Consider the following 14,141-nt stretch of genomic DNA (forward strand, 5'->3'; position numbering starts at 1 on the left):
CCTGCTGACACAGTAAGTCACCGCTCAGGGTTGCAGCCTGCAGTTGAGTCTGCTCCTGCTGCAGGGGAAAGAGGGGGGCCAGGTCAGGGGAAATAACATCCATGAATTGAAGTTATCCCCCCCCCAAAAAAAAATGAGATCTCTGGGTGCACACAGAAAAATTAAAAAAAAAGAGAAGACCGGTTACATAAATATAATAACTGATTGAAGCAGTCCGTAGTTTCCTGAGCTGGGGTCATTACATGTATACTGTGTGGCGTAATGTGAATTTATCTCATACTGTGTGGGGTAATGTGAATTTATCTCATACTGTGTGGCGTAATGTGAATTTATCTCATACTGTGTGGCGTAATGTGAATTTATCTCATACTGTGTGTCATAATGTGAATTTATCTCATACTGCGTGGCGTAATCTAAATTTTGTCTCATACTGTGTGATGTAATGTGAATTTTGGCTCATGCTCTGTGGCGTAACATAAATTTTGGCTCATACTGTGTGGCGTAACATGAATTTTGGCTCATACTGTGGCATAATATACATTTTGACTCATACTATATACTGTAATGTGAATAAGGGGCACTACTGCCAGTAACTGGTGAGGATGGGGACATGTGTGACAAATGCTGGCATCCAGCGGAGGTGGGGTCTGATGGCATAGAAAAAAGCAGATGTGGCTCTAATAGCACGTGTACATTTTTTTACTTTGTTAGGGTAATAAGCTTACACCTCTACTATCAACGCCTTAGTAGCCCTTCTGTCTTGGAGATTCAAAGTACTGGATACAGCCGGCCGGAGAGCAAGAAGTCACACTACACAATTGTATGTATAACACTGCTCTGTCCTGTGACAGAGAGAGCTTTTATTTATACCAAAAGAGAAGTGGGCTTTTACATGCCCTCCAATCACAGTGCAGTACAAAGTTAGCTAATTATATATATATTACAAGTTTCAGTGACATAGAAGGTAATATTCGGAAGACACAGTCCCAAACTATTCCTGGAGTCTGTCTTGTCAGAGAATGAGGCCATTGCTGAAGATCTTCTATTTCTGTCATTCTCTGTCTCCTGGCTTCACATTCTTATCTTGTAAAGTATTTAAGGAAACCACCTGTTGTCTCACACATACAATACAAGCAACGATGACTTTATTATAATATATGTAAAGGGACTGATAAAGCTAAATATTTATCTTATATAAAACCCTTTAAGAGGTCTAAGAACAATGTACGCTATTTACGTATGGAGTACCGTAAGGGTACGCACGTTGCGTAACAATCGCTTAGCCGTAGTCGAGACGCTCAAGCGTCACGTTCGCTCACGGCCAAGAGATCACAGGCAGGCACGCTATTGGCTGCTGACTAACGTAATGGTTCGCTATAGCGTAGCGGACGCTCGGGACCACGAGGAGATCACCAGCGGCGCAGACGCTCACAATGTTAAACCTTTATATCTAAACCATAAACAATGTATTATGCAGTAAAACCTTAGTGTAGTGATAGGGTGTAGATGCAACACAGTATAACCTTATTAACTCAAAAGCTGTTCGAGCGTCACCGACGCTCTGAGAATACTTAACACTATAAGAAATACACAGATACCGTGCTTAGGGTCTAACGCCTTATATGAATGTTATTACTTGCAAAAAGATTAATACAGTACAAGTCACACACTACAATATAACATAGACTAACTAACCAGATAACTACACAGGAAATACAATATAATACAATTACGTTTACGGGAAAATTAAGAGAGAAAGAGGAGAAGAGAGAGAGAGAGAAGTGGCTCACAATAACAATAAGAACAATATGATTGCGGAGAAAAACTTACGCACAAGGGGAAACGATCGCATGCGCCTCTGGATATCCAGCTCCCGATTATCAGCAATGAGAACCGTTGAAGAGAGTGAGCTGGATATCATCGGCTTGTCTATTTATGCCCCACACACAATACAATTCAATGGTCCCTACAATCTCATTGTTCATTGGACACAGGAATTCGTCTTCGCATTATAACAAAAGGTCATAGGTTGATTCATACAGGTGGGCTGTGTCTACTTCCAACTGCTCAGGTGGGTGGGAAACTAGGTTTCCCGCCGCATGGATAAGTAAGTTCAAATAATAGTAAATGGACATAAACTTCTTATGTCCATAACTATTCGCACGAGCGATTAATCCGCTTCAAACCAACACCGGAATATTGCTAATTAAATACTCTTCCGATGGATACTAAACATCACTGTATGACCCGTGTTGGACCCTTCGTATCAAACAAAGAGGGATCTCTTTGTCCAGGAACATGCTACATTAACTAAACTTTCAGAATCTATCAAAGGGACCATGATCTACAAAATACATTATATAGTGAAAATATGTAACGATTGAGTCGCACGCTACGAACACATAAACTCTACCGTAAATACGCATACCGTGCACCTGCGGGTGCACGTAACAGCGGGTATGCGCACGCACGGGAGAGCGCACGCATGCGCAGCACGGACCTTTATGAGGTGCAAATATGGTAGTGTGCATAGTGTTATTTTTCTGACTTTGACAGTCCACCCTTTGGCAGTCAACAATAACTGCCACTTTCTAAAACATTTCAAAAAGAGAAAAATATATGTCAGGGGTTAATACATTTCCATGGTTGGGTAAGGGAGGAGAGAGGAGAAGGTGTGAAGAGGGTATGACCTAGTGAGATAGCAGAAGCATGTGTGTATGAATCCATGTTTGGGGGGTTCATGTATCATCGTGCCGTACGTGTTGTACATCAAGCTTCGAGGTATTGCGAAGTATACATTTGAATTCCTTCTTATCCCGTATTAAGGGTCTGTGGATGGGCTGTCAAACTCTACCGAGCTCTTTTCGGCTGTGGTTGCAACAAAAATAAGATTTTACTTACCGATAAATCTATTTCTCGTAGTCCGTAGTGGATGCTGGGGACTCCGTCAGGACCATGGGGATAAAGCGGCTCCGCAGGAGACAGGGCACAATAATAAAAGCTTTAGGATCAGGTGGTGTGCACTGGCTCCTCCCCCTATGACCCTCCTCCAAGCCTCAGTTAGGATACTGTGCCCGGACGAGCGTGCATAATAAGGAAGGATATTGAATCCCGGGTAAGACTCATACCAGCCACACCAATCACACCGTACAACCTGTGATCTGAACCCAGTTAACAGTATAACAACGAAGGAGCCTCTGAAAAGATGGCTCACAACAAGAATAACCCGATTTTTGTAACAATAACTATGTACAAGTATTGCAGACAATCCGCACTTGGGATGGGCGCCCAGCATCCACTACGGACTACGAGAAATAGAATTATCGGTAAGTAAAATCTTATTTTCTCTGACGTCCTAGTGGATGCTGGGGACTCCGTCAGGACCATGGGGATTATACCAAAGCTCCCAAACGGGCGGGAGAGTGCGGATGACCCTGCAGCACCGAATGAGAGAACTCCATGTCCTCCTCAGCCAGGGTATCAAATTTGTAGAATTTAGCAAACGTGTTTGCACCTGACCAAGTAACTGCTCGGCAAAGTTGTAAAGCCGAGACCCCTCGGGCAGTCGCCCAAGATGAGCCCCCTTCCTTTTGGAATGGGCTTTTACCGATTTTGGCTGTGGCAGGCCTGCCACAGAATGTGTAAACTGAATTGTATTACAAATCCAGCGAGCAATCGTCTGCTTAGAAGTAGGAGCACCCATCTTGTTGGGTGCATACAGGCTAAACAGCGAGTCAGATTTTCTGACTCCAGCCTTCCTGGAAACATATTTTTCAGGGCCCTGACAACGTCAAGTAACTTGGAGTCCTCCAAGTCCCTAGTACCCGCAGGTACCACAATAGGTTGGTTCATGTGAAAAACAGAAAACAACTTAAGGAGAAATTGAGGACGAGTCCTCAATTCTGCCCTGTCAGAATGAAAAATTAAGTAAGGGCTTTATATATGATAAAGCCGCCAATTCTGACACACGCCTGGCTGAAGCCAGGGCTAATAAAATATCTCACATGGAAGGTGACGATGCTAAGTCCACAGTGGTGAGTGGTTCAAACCAATGTGACTTTAGGAAACTCAAAACAACATTGAGATCCCAAGGTGCCACTGGGGCACAAAAGGAGGCTGTATATGCAGTATCCCTTTTACAAACATCTGAACGTCAGGCACTAAAGCCAGTTCTTTCTGGAAGAAATTCGACAGGGCCGAAATTTGAACCTTAATGGACCCTAATTTTAGGCCCATAGACAGTCCTGTTTTCAGGAAATGTAGGAAACGACCCAGTTGGAATTCCTCTGTAGGGGCCTTCTTGGCCTCACACCACGCAACATATCTTCGCCAAATGCGGTGAAAATGTTTTGCGGTTACATCCTTCCTGTCTTCGACCAGGGTAGGGATGACTTCATCTGGAATGCCCTTTCAGGATCCGGCGTTCAACCGCCATGCCGTCAAACGCGGCCGCGGTAAGTCTTGGAACAGACAAGGCCCCTGCTGGAGCAGGTCCTTTCTTAAAAGTAGAGGCCACGGGTCTTCCGTGAACATCTCTTGAAGTTTCGGGTACCAAGTCCTTCTTGGCCAATCCGGAACCACGAGTATCATTCTTACTCATCTCCCTCTTATGATTCTCAGTACTTTTGGTATGAGAGGCATAGGAGGGAACACATACTCTGACTGGTACACCCACAGTGTTACCAGAGCGTCCACCGCTATTGCCTGAGGGTCCCTTGACCTGGCGCAATATCTAGTTTTTTGTTCAGGCGGGACGCCATCATGTCCACCTTTGGTTTTTCACAACGGTTTACAATCATGTGGAAGACTTCCCGATGAAGTCCCCACTCTCCCGGGTGGAGGTCATGCCTGCTGAGGAAGTCTGCTTCCCAGTTTTCCACTCCCGGAATGAACACTGCTGAGAGTGTTATCACATGATTTTTCACCCAGCGAAGAATCCTTGCAGTTTCTGCCATTTCCCTCCTGCTTCTTGTGCCGCCCTGTCTGTTTACGTGGGCGACTGCCGTGATGTTGTCCCACTGGATCAATACCGGCTGACCTTGAAGCAGAGGTCTTGCTAAGCTTAGAGCATTGTAAATTGCCCTTAGCTCCAGTATATTTATGTGGAGAGAAGTCTCCAGACTTGATCACACTCTCTGGAAATTTTTTCCTTGTGTGACTGCTCCCCAGCCACTCAGGCTGGCATCCGTGGTCACCAGGACCCAGTCCTGAATGCCGAATCTGCGGCCCTTTCATAGATGAGCACTCTGCAGCCACCGCAGAAGAAACACCCTTGTCCTTGGAGACAGGGTTATCCGCTGATGCATCTGAAGATGCGATCCGGACCATTTTTCCAGCAGATCCCACGGAAAGGTTCTTGCGTGAAATCTACCGAATGGGATCGCTTTGTAAGAAACCACCATTTTTCACAGGATCCTTGTGCAATGATGCACTGATACTTTTCCTGGTTTTAGGAGGTTCCTGACTAGCTCGGATAACTCCCTGGCTTTCTTCTCCGGGAGAAAACATCCTTTTCTGGACTGTGTTCAGAATCATCCCTAGGAACAGTAGACGTGTCGTCGGAAAAAACTGCGATTTTGGAATATTTAGAATCCACTCATGCTGTCGTAGAACTACTTAAGATAGTGCTACTCCGACCTCCAACTGTTCTCTGGACCTTGCCCTTATCAGGAAAGCGTCCATATTTATTTTAAGAAGAATCATCATTTCGGCCATTACCTTGGTAAAGACCCGGGGTGCCGTGGACAATCCAAACGGCAGCGTCTGAACTGATAGTGACAGTTCTGTACCACGAACCTGAGGTACCCTTGGTGAGAAGGGCAAATTTGGACATGTAGGTAAGCGTCCCTGATATCCAGTGACACCATATCGTCCCCTTCTTCCTGGTTCGCTATCACTGCTCTGAGTGACTCCATCTTGATTTGAACGCTTGTATGTAAGTGTTCAAATACTTCAGATCTCACCTAGCCGTCTGGCTTCAGTACCACAATATAGTGTGGAATAATACCCCTTCCCTTGTTGTAGAAGGGGTACTTTGATTATCACCTGCTGGGAATACAGCCTGTGAATTGTTCCCAATACTGCCTCCCTGTCGGAGGGAGACGTTGGTAAAGCAGACTTCAGGAACTTGTGAGGGGGAGACGTCTCGAATTTCCAATGTACACCTGGGATACTACGTGTAGGATCCAGGAGTCCACTTGTGAGTGAGCCCACTGCGTGCTGAAACTCTTGAGATGACCCCCTACCGCACCTGAGTCCGCTTGTACGGCCCCAGCGTCATGCTGCGGACTTGGCAGAAGCTGTGGAGGGCTTCTGTTCCTGGGAATGGGCTGCCTGCTGCAGTCTTCTTCCCTTTCCTCTACCCCTGGGCAGATATGACTGGCCCTTTTGCCCGCCTGCCCTTATGGGGACGAAAGGACTGAGACTGAAAAGACTGTGTCCTTTTCTGCTGAGATGTGACTTGGGGTAACAAAAGGTGGATTTTTCAGCTGTTGCCATGGTCACCAGGTCCGATGGACCGCCCCTTTATACGGCAATACTTCCATGTGCCGTCTGGAATCTGCATCACCTGACCACTGTCGTGTCTTCGTCTGGCAGATATGGACATCACATTTACTCTTGATGCCAGAATGCAAATATCCCTCTGCGCATCTCGCATATATAGAAATGCATCCTTAAAATGCTCTATAGTCAATAAAATCTTGTCCCTGTCAAGGGTATCAATATTTTCAGTCAGGAAATCCGACCAAGCCCCCTCAGCGCTGCACATCCAGGCTGAGGCGATTGCTGGCCGTAGTATAACACCAGTATGTGTGTATATACTTTTAGGATATTTTTCAGCTTCCTATCAGCTGGCTCCTTGAGGGCTGCCGTATCTGGAGACGGTAACGCCACTTGTTTTTATAAGCGTGTGAGCGCCTTATTCACCCTAAGGTGTGTTTCCCAACTCGCCCTAACTTCTGGCGGGAAAGGGTATACCGCCAATAATTTTCTATCGGAGGAAACCCACGTATCATCACACACTTCATTTAATTTATCTGATTCAGGAAAAACTACAAGTAGTTTATTCACACCCTACATAATACCCTTATTTGTGGTACTTGTAGTATCAGAAATATGTAACACCTCCTTCATTGCCCTTAACATGAAACGTGTGGCCCTAAAGGAAAATACGTTTGTTTCTTCACCGTCGACACTGGAGTCAGTGTCCGTGTCTGTGTCGACCGACTGAGGTAAATGGGCGTTTTTACAAGCCCCTGACGGTGTCTGAGACGCCTGGACAGGTACTAATTTGTTTGCCGGCCGTCTCATGTCGTCAACCGACCTTGCAGCGTGTTGACATTATCACGTAATTCCTAAATAAGCCATCCATTCCAGTGTCGACTCCCTAGAGAGTGACATCACCAATACAGGCAATTTGCTCCACCTCCTCACCAACATCGTCCTCCTACATGTCGACACACACGTACCGACACACAGCACACACACAGGGAATGCTCTGACAGAGGACAGGACCCCACTAGCCCTTTGGGGAGACAGAGGGAGAGTTTGCCAGCACACACCAAAAACGCTATAATTATACAGGGACAACCCCTTATACAAGTGTTTTCCCTTATAGCATTTTTATATATGTAATCATATCGCCAAATAAGTGCCCCCCCTCTCTGTTTTAACCCTGTTTCTGTAGTGCAGTGCAGGGGAGAGCCTGGGAGCCTTCCTCACAGCAGAGCTGAGCAGGAAAATGGCGCCGTGTGCCGAGGAGAATAGGCCCCGCCCCCTTTTCGGCGGGCTCTTCTCCCGGAGTTTGTGAGATCTGGCAGGGGTTAAATACATCCATATAGCCTCAAGGGCTATATGTGATGTATTTTAGCCATAAAAAGGTATTATACATTGCTGCCCAGGGCGCCCCCCCCAGCGCCCTGGACCCTCAGTGACAGTTGGTGACTGTTGGTGAAGTGTGCTGACAACAATGGCGCACAGCTGCAGTGCTGTGCGCTACCTTGTGAAGACTGAAAGTCTTCTGCCGCCTGTTTCTCTCTGGACCTCTTCAACTTCGGCATCTGCAAAGGGGGTCGGCGGCACGGCTCTGGGACCGGACTCCATGGCTGGGCCTGTGTTCGATCCCTCTGGAGCTAATGGTGTCCAGTAGCCTAAGAAGCAAATCCATCCTGCACGCAGGTGAGTTTACTTCTCTCCCCTAAGTCCCTCGTAGCAGTGAGCCTGTTGCCAGCAGGACTCACTGAAAATAAAAAACCTAACTTAAACTTTTATTCTAAGCAGCTCAGGAGAGCCACCTAGATTGCACCCTTCTCGTCGGGCACAAAAATCTAACTGAGGCTTGGAGGAGGGTCATAGGGGGAGGAGCCAGTGCACACCACCTGATCCTAAAGCTTTTATTATTGTGCCCTGTCTCCTGCGGAGCCGCTTTATCCCCATGGTCCTGACGGAGTCCCCAGCATCCACTAGGACGTCAGAGAAATGGGGGAGCACATTTTAGTTGATGATACATGAATGGGGGAGGTATGTGATTGCCGATATCTGTGCCTGCATTCCCTATCGACTATGTGTGTCATTACCTGAGGGTTGTAGAAATGAAGATAAAGAACACTTATGGTAAATGCAGTGGTATTCTATGTCAGGTTAATGAACATTTGTTGGTTGAAGTCTTGTTCGGTGTCTGTTGACTGCAGTCTTCTTTGTGCTTTTGCCCATAAGGTGCGAGCAAAAAGCTTTGTCAATGTCCATAGACTTACAAAAGTGTTGGGCTAGCGTAATTTTAAAATTTCTAGGGAAACTGGGGGTCTATGGCATAGTTCATCAAATATCTGTGTATAAGGTTGTCAAAACTTCTTCTTTACTCCATCAGTTGTCTGTATACAGGATCATCAAATTCCTCGTCCAAGTGGGTCTTTTTACCTTGGAGAAACCGGAAAAACAGGTGAAAGAAACGGACCGTATAATCGCATTTTCATCAAATCATTGTTTCTACCGTTGGGTCATAAATCAAATCCATTGGAATTACAGTTTCCTCACTCCTTAGACTCATTACCCTGGTACGACGTTTGCACTTCATTAAAGCCTGACCGCATCTAAATATCAAACCAATCGATATAACAACACCTAAGATACATAGGAGAAACTTCACAACATCCATTATGACTCCTTGAGCCCATTCTCCTAAACCAGAGAACCAATTTTGCGGGTTCAACCATGACACCCAACCAGTCAGCTCATTACCCACAGCAGCAAGAGTGAGATTGTGTCTCCTGCGAAATTCCCACTTCAGTTGGAGAATATCGTCCATCTTTTGGTCTATGACCTCGACCGGATCCTCTGTGCTATTCGTAATATATGTGCAACATTTCACGCCGTACTGCGTTGCCAGTGTGACACAATATCCGCCTGTCACTGCTGTGAGGTAATTGAGAACCATTCTATGCTGTACCAGTTCTGTTTTATAAGCTTGAAGTTCTCTTCCAGTATACCTAAACGTGTCATCATACATTTCAGTGATATTATCTAACAAATTTGCAAGCGCAGAGATGTATCTATAGTTCATCACTCCTCTAGCGGTGCGAGTGAAATCTAACGCAAGCAGAACCTGAATCCCGGTGGATTCATGGATCAGATTAGAGGCCGGATGCTCTGACCTTTCTGTCAGTTGCCTTTTAACTACGTGCTCGTAATGAGTGTGAGTATAAGGAGCTTGGGCACCACGGTGTATGTCTTTCATTTTGTCATGTGATACAGTCATTACTTCAGGCAGTACTTTTCCAATATAACACAATCCTTTAGAGTTTGGGGCAAGCCACTTATACGCCTTTCTCCCGCATATGAAATATGCATCATTGGGGAGAACATATGGGACGGAGTAGGACATAACCATATTACACATCTTCCATGTGAAATCTCCTAACCCTAATTCTCCCATCTGTTTAGTACACGTATCAGTTTGTACGATATGTGCGCAGTATCCTGGTGATACCTCTCCAACTTTCGTAATCCTACTTCCTAGGGTGTACCTATATCGGAAAGATTTTTCTCTACTGGCTATGTGGCGTATAAGCTCTGTATCTGTAGGCATTCTATCTGCCCTATATGAAAAGGTCATGGTTTGGTTGCTCCATGACACTTCCCAATTTCCCGGCTTTCGGGGATTGGTAATGTTAAAACATATTAGGGATCTATCCACATGATATTGGTGGAGCTTCAAACTAGGAGGACTGGAGATATTAAACCTCCTGTCCACCGGTCTCCCACCCTTTAGCTCAAGTACCTCCCCTACCGTTAAAGGAATTGGTACTAGTCCTGATTTGCTATGACCTTGAGGTACTTGAGAGCATACCCAACAATGTCTGATTTAACACACTACCCACTAAGGAGTGATAGTCACTCAATGGATGCCGGTCCATATGGATATTAAAACTGGATTGGCATTTCTTAATGCACCCATCCTCAATGACATTGTTACAGAGCCTACAGATACAGTTTTCTTCAGCTAACAATCCTTCACAATTCCTTCTATTGTCAATGCTATCGGATCGTTTTCTGATACTCGCCTTTACTTGTTGGTTAAGTTGTTCTTGGAAAACTACGCCTCCATCTTTATCATCAGAACCCATTCCAGAACCTCTCTCGACCTCCATGGTACTCTCGCCGGAACAGACTGCTCTGGTCAACATCATGGTCAACAGGAAAATCCGGATCACAGTCTCTTGGGGCAAGTCCATCTTATAGGAGGAAACGGAGAAGAATGAGAAGGGGGAAAAAATAATTGAGGGAGATGGGATGGAAAGTTGGAGAAAAAAAATAAAAGGGAACAGGGAATCGACAACTGCTTTTGATCTTGTGATCTTCAATGCTCAGGTGCCGCCGCAGTCCTCTTGGAACAGACACTCCAGTGATACAACTTCTACCGTCTGTTCCTTATCACGGGACCTCTCTGGGTCAGTGACCTTCTTACAGTGGGATGAATGAACCCAAGTCTCTCTCTCGGCAACCTTCAATGCTGTAGTGCTAGTCAATAAGACTTGGTATGGTCCTTCCCATCTGTCAATAAGGCAACCTGAGCGTAGAAAATTCCGTATCATTACATAATCCCCAGGTTCAATGTCATGACAATTACTATCTGGTAAATCAGGAATCACCAACTTCAGATTATCATTTTGATTCCTTAACTGTTTACTCATGTTAATCAAGTATTTTACAGTCACTTCATGGTTACACTTCAAATCATCCTGAGGGTTAATCATAACATGCGGTTGTCGACCAAACAAGATTTCAAAGGGGGACAGATTAAGAGGGGACCTGGGAGTGGTTCTGATGCTGTACAGTACAATGGGTAAAGCTTCTGGCCATGTCAATCCTGTCTCTGCCATAACTTTGCTCAGTTTATTTTTAATAGTGCTGTTCACTCTTTCCACCTTCGCACTCGCCTGTGGACGGTATGGAGTGTGCAGCTTGCTATCAATTCCCATCAACTTGCACATTCCTTGAAAGACATCACCTGTAAAATGGGTACCCCTATCCCTTTCAATTATTCTAGGGATACCATATCTACATACAAATTCCTGCACAATTTTCTTAGCAGTAAACATAGCGGTATTTGTGGCCGCAGGAAATGCTTCGACCCAATTTGAGAATACATCTATACAAACAAGTACATATTTCAAATTTCGACAAGGGGGTAATTGAATAAAGTCAATCTGTATTACCTGGAAAGGGCCGCCTGCAGGTGGGATATGAGATGGTTCTGTTGGTATTGCCTTTCCGATGTTCTTTCTCAAACAGGTAAGGCATGACATTGCTCTCTTACCTGCATGAGATGAAAATCCTGGGGCGCACCAATATGCTCTTACCAACTTGCACATTCCCTCCTTGCCCAGATGAGTCAGCCCGTGAGCTGCTTCAGCTAAACATGGAAGATATGCTCTGGGGGCCACTGGTTTACCATGTCCATCCGTCCAGAGAACCTGAGGACTCCTGGCCATATCCCTTTGCTTTCCAGACTGCCTTCTCCTGTGTGGAACACAAATTTTGCATTTCACACAACTTCTGTGTGTTGATGGTATTAAATACCATCAGTTGCGTGGTGTCTGTCTGTCTGGGGGTACCGGCTGCTAACTTAGCAGCTTCGTCTGCTCGGCTGTTACCAAGTGATACTGGGTCCTGGCTATATGTGTGTGCTTTACACTTGATAACAGCCACTCTGTCGGGTTCCTGTATCGCTGTTAGAAGCCTTTTGATGTGAGAAGCATGCGCTACCGGTGTACCAGCTGCCGTCATGAAATTTCTGAGGCGCCATAGGGCTCCGAAATCATGAACTACCCCGAAGGCGTATCTAGAATCGGTGTAGATATTGGCTGACTTACCCTTAGCCAATTCACATGCTCTGGTTAGGGCGACCAGTTCAGCAACCTGGGCTGAGTGAGGTGGGCCTAGCGGTTCTGCTTCTATGGTGCCTTGGTCATCTACGACTGCGTATCCAGTACACAAGTCTCCCGAGTCTGACTGTCTGTGACAACTACCATCCGTGTAGAAAGTAAGTTCTACATCTTCCAGTGGGTTGTCACTGATGTCAGGCCTTGCGGTAAAATTTTGGGTCAAATATTCCATACAATCATGTGTGTCTTACTTTGTATTAAATCCTCCTTCCCCACCACTCTCATCCTCCACCCTTTGTGCCTGTCCAGGCACACCTGGGAGATATGTTGCAGGATTTAATGCACTGCATCTCTTTATGGTGATGTTTACGGGAGCCATTAGTGCCAATTCCCATCTTGTAAACCGCGCTGATGAGACGTGCCTGGTTTGGGCAGAATTTAGCAAGGCTGACACTGCATGTGGTGTATGAATTGTGAGGTTGTGACCTAGCACTACATCTTCGCTTTTCGTTACTAGCAATGCTATCGCAGCAACGCTTCGCAAGCATGTGGGGAGGGATCTCGCTACCGTATCTAGCTGAGCGCTGTAGTATGCTACCGGCCTGCTGGCATCACCGTGTTTTTGGGTTAGGACGCCTGCCGCGCAACCAGCACTTTCTGTTCCGTACAGCTCAAAGGGTTTCCCATAGTCTGGCATACCTAATGCTGGTGCCTGCGTTAGGCACTGTTTAAGTCTCTCAAATGCCATTTCGGACTCGTCTGTATGCGAAATCCGATCCGGTTTGTTTGAGGAGACCATCTCCTGCAAAGGTAACGCTAGAATGGAAAATCCTGGGATCCAGTTACGGCAATACCCACACATTCCTAAAAATGTTCTGATCTGTTGCTGGGTTTGTGGCAGAGTCATGTCTCTAATTGCTTGAATTCTATCAGCGGTCAGGTGTCTCAGTCCTTGTGTTAGACAGTGTCCCAAATATTTTACTTTAGTATGGCATAATTGTAACTTGTCTTTGGAAACCTTGTGTCCTGTATCTGAAAGATGAAACAGGAGCTGTTTCGTATCCTTCAGGGATGCTTCCAATGAATCTGAACACAGCAGTAAATCATCCACATACTGTATCAATACTGATCCACTCTCTGGTTGGAAAGACTGTAAACAATCATGCAAAGCCTGGGAAAATATACTTGGACTATCTATGAATCCTTGTGGTAATCGAGTCCATGTGTATTGGACTCCTCTGTATGTAAATGCAAACAAATATTGGCTGTCAGGGTGCAGAGGTACCGAAAAGAAAGCGGAGCAGAGGTCAATAACAGTGAAAAATTTCGCAGTGGGAGGGATTTGCATAAGGATGACAGCTGGATTTGGCACTACGGGGAACTGACTCTCAACTATTTTGTTAATCCCCCTTAGATCCTGCACTAGCCTGTAACCCCTCCCCCCACTCTTTTTAACAGGGAAGATGGGACTATTGGCAGTGCTGGACGTTCTTACCAGAATGCCCTGTTGTAGCAAGCGCTCTATTACGGGATAAACTCCTAACTCCACCTCTGGCTTCAGAGGGTACTGTGGGATTTTTGGAGCTATCCTACCATCTTTTACTTGTACAACTACCGGAGCTACGTTTGCCATTAATCCAGTGTCCTGTCCATCTTTAGTCCAAAGTGACTCTGGTATCTGGGATGTCATCTCTTCTACTTGGGATGGAGTCCTATTTGTCATAATGGTATGTGACATTAATTTTGACGGGGAGTCTA

The sequence above is a fragment of the Pseudophryne corroboree genome (assembly GCF_028390025.1).
Source record: "Pseudophryne corroboree isolate aPseCor3 chromosome 3 unlocalized genomic scaffold, aPseCor3.hap2 SUPER_3_unloc_2, whole genome shotgun sequence".
NCBI lineage: Eukaryota > Metazoa > Chordata > Amphibia > Anura > Myobatrachidae > Pseudophryne > Pseudophryne corroboree.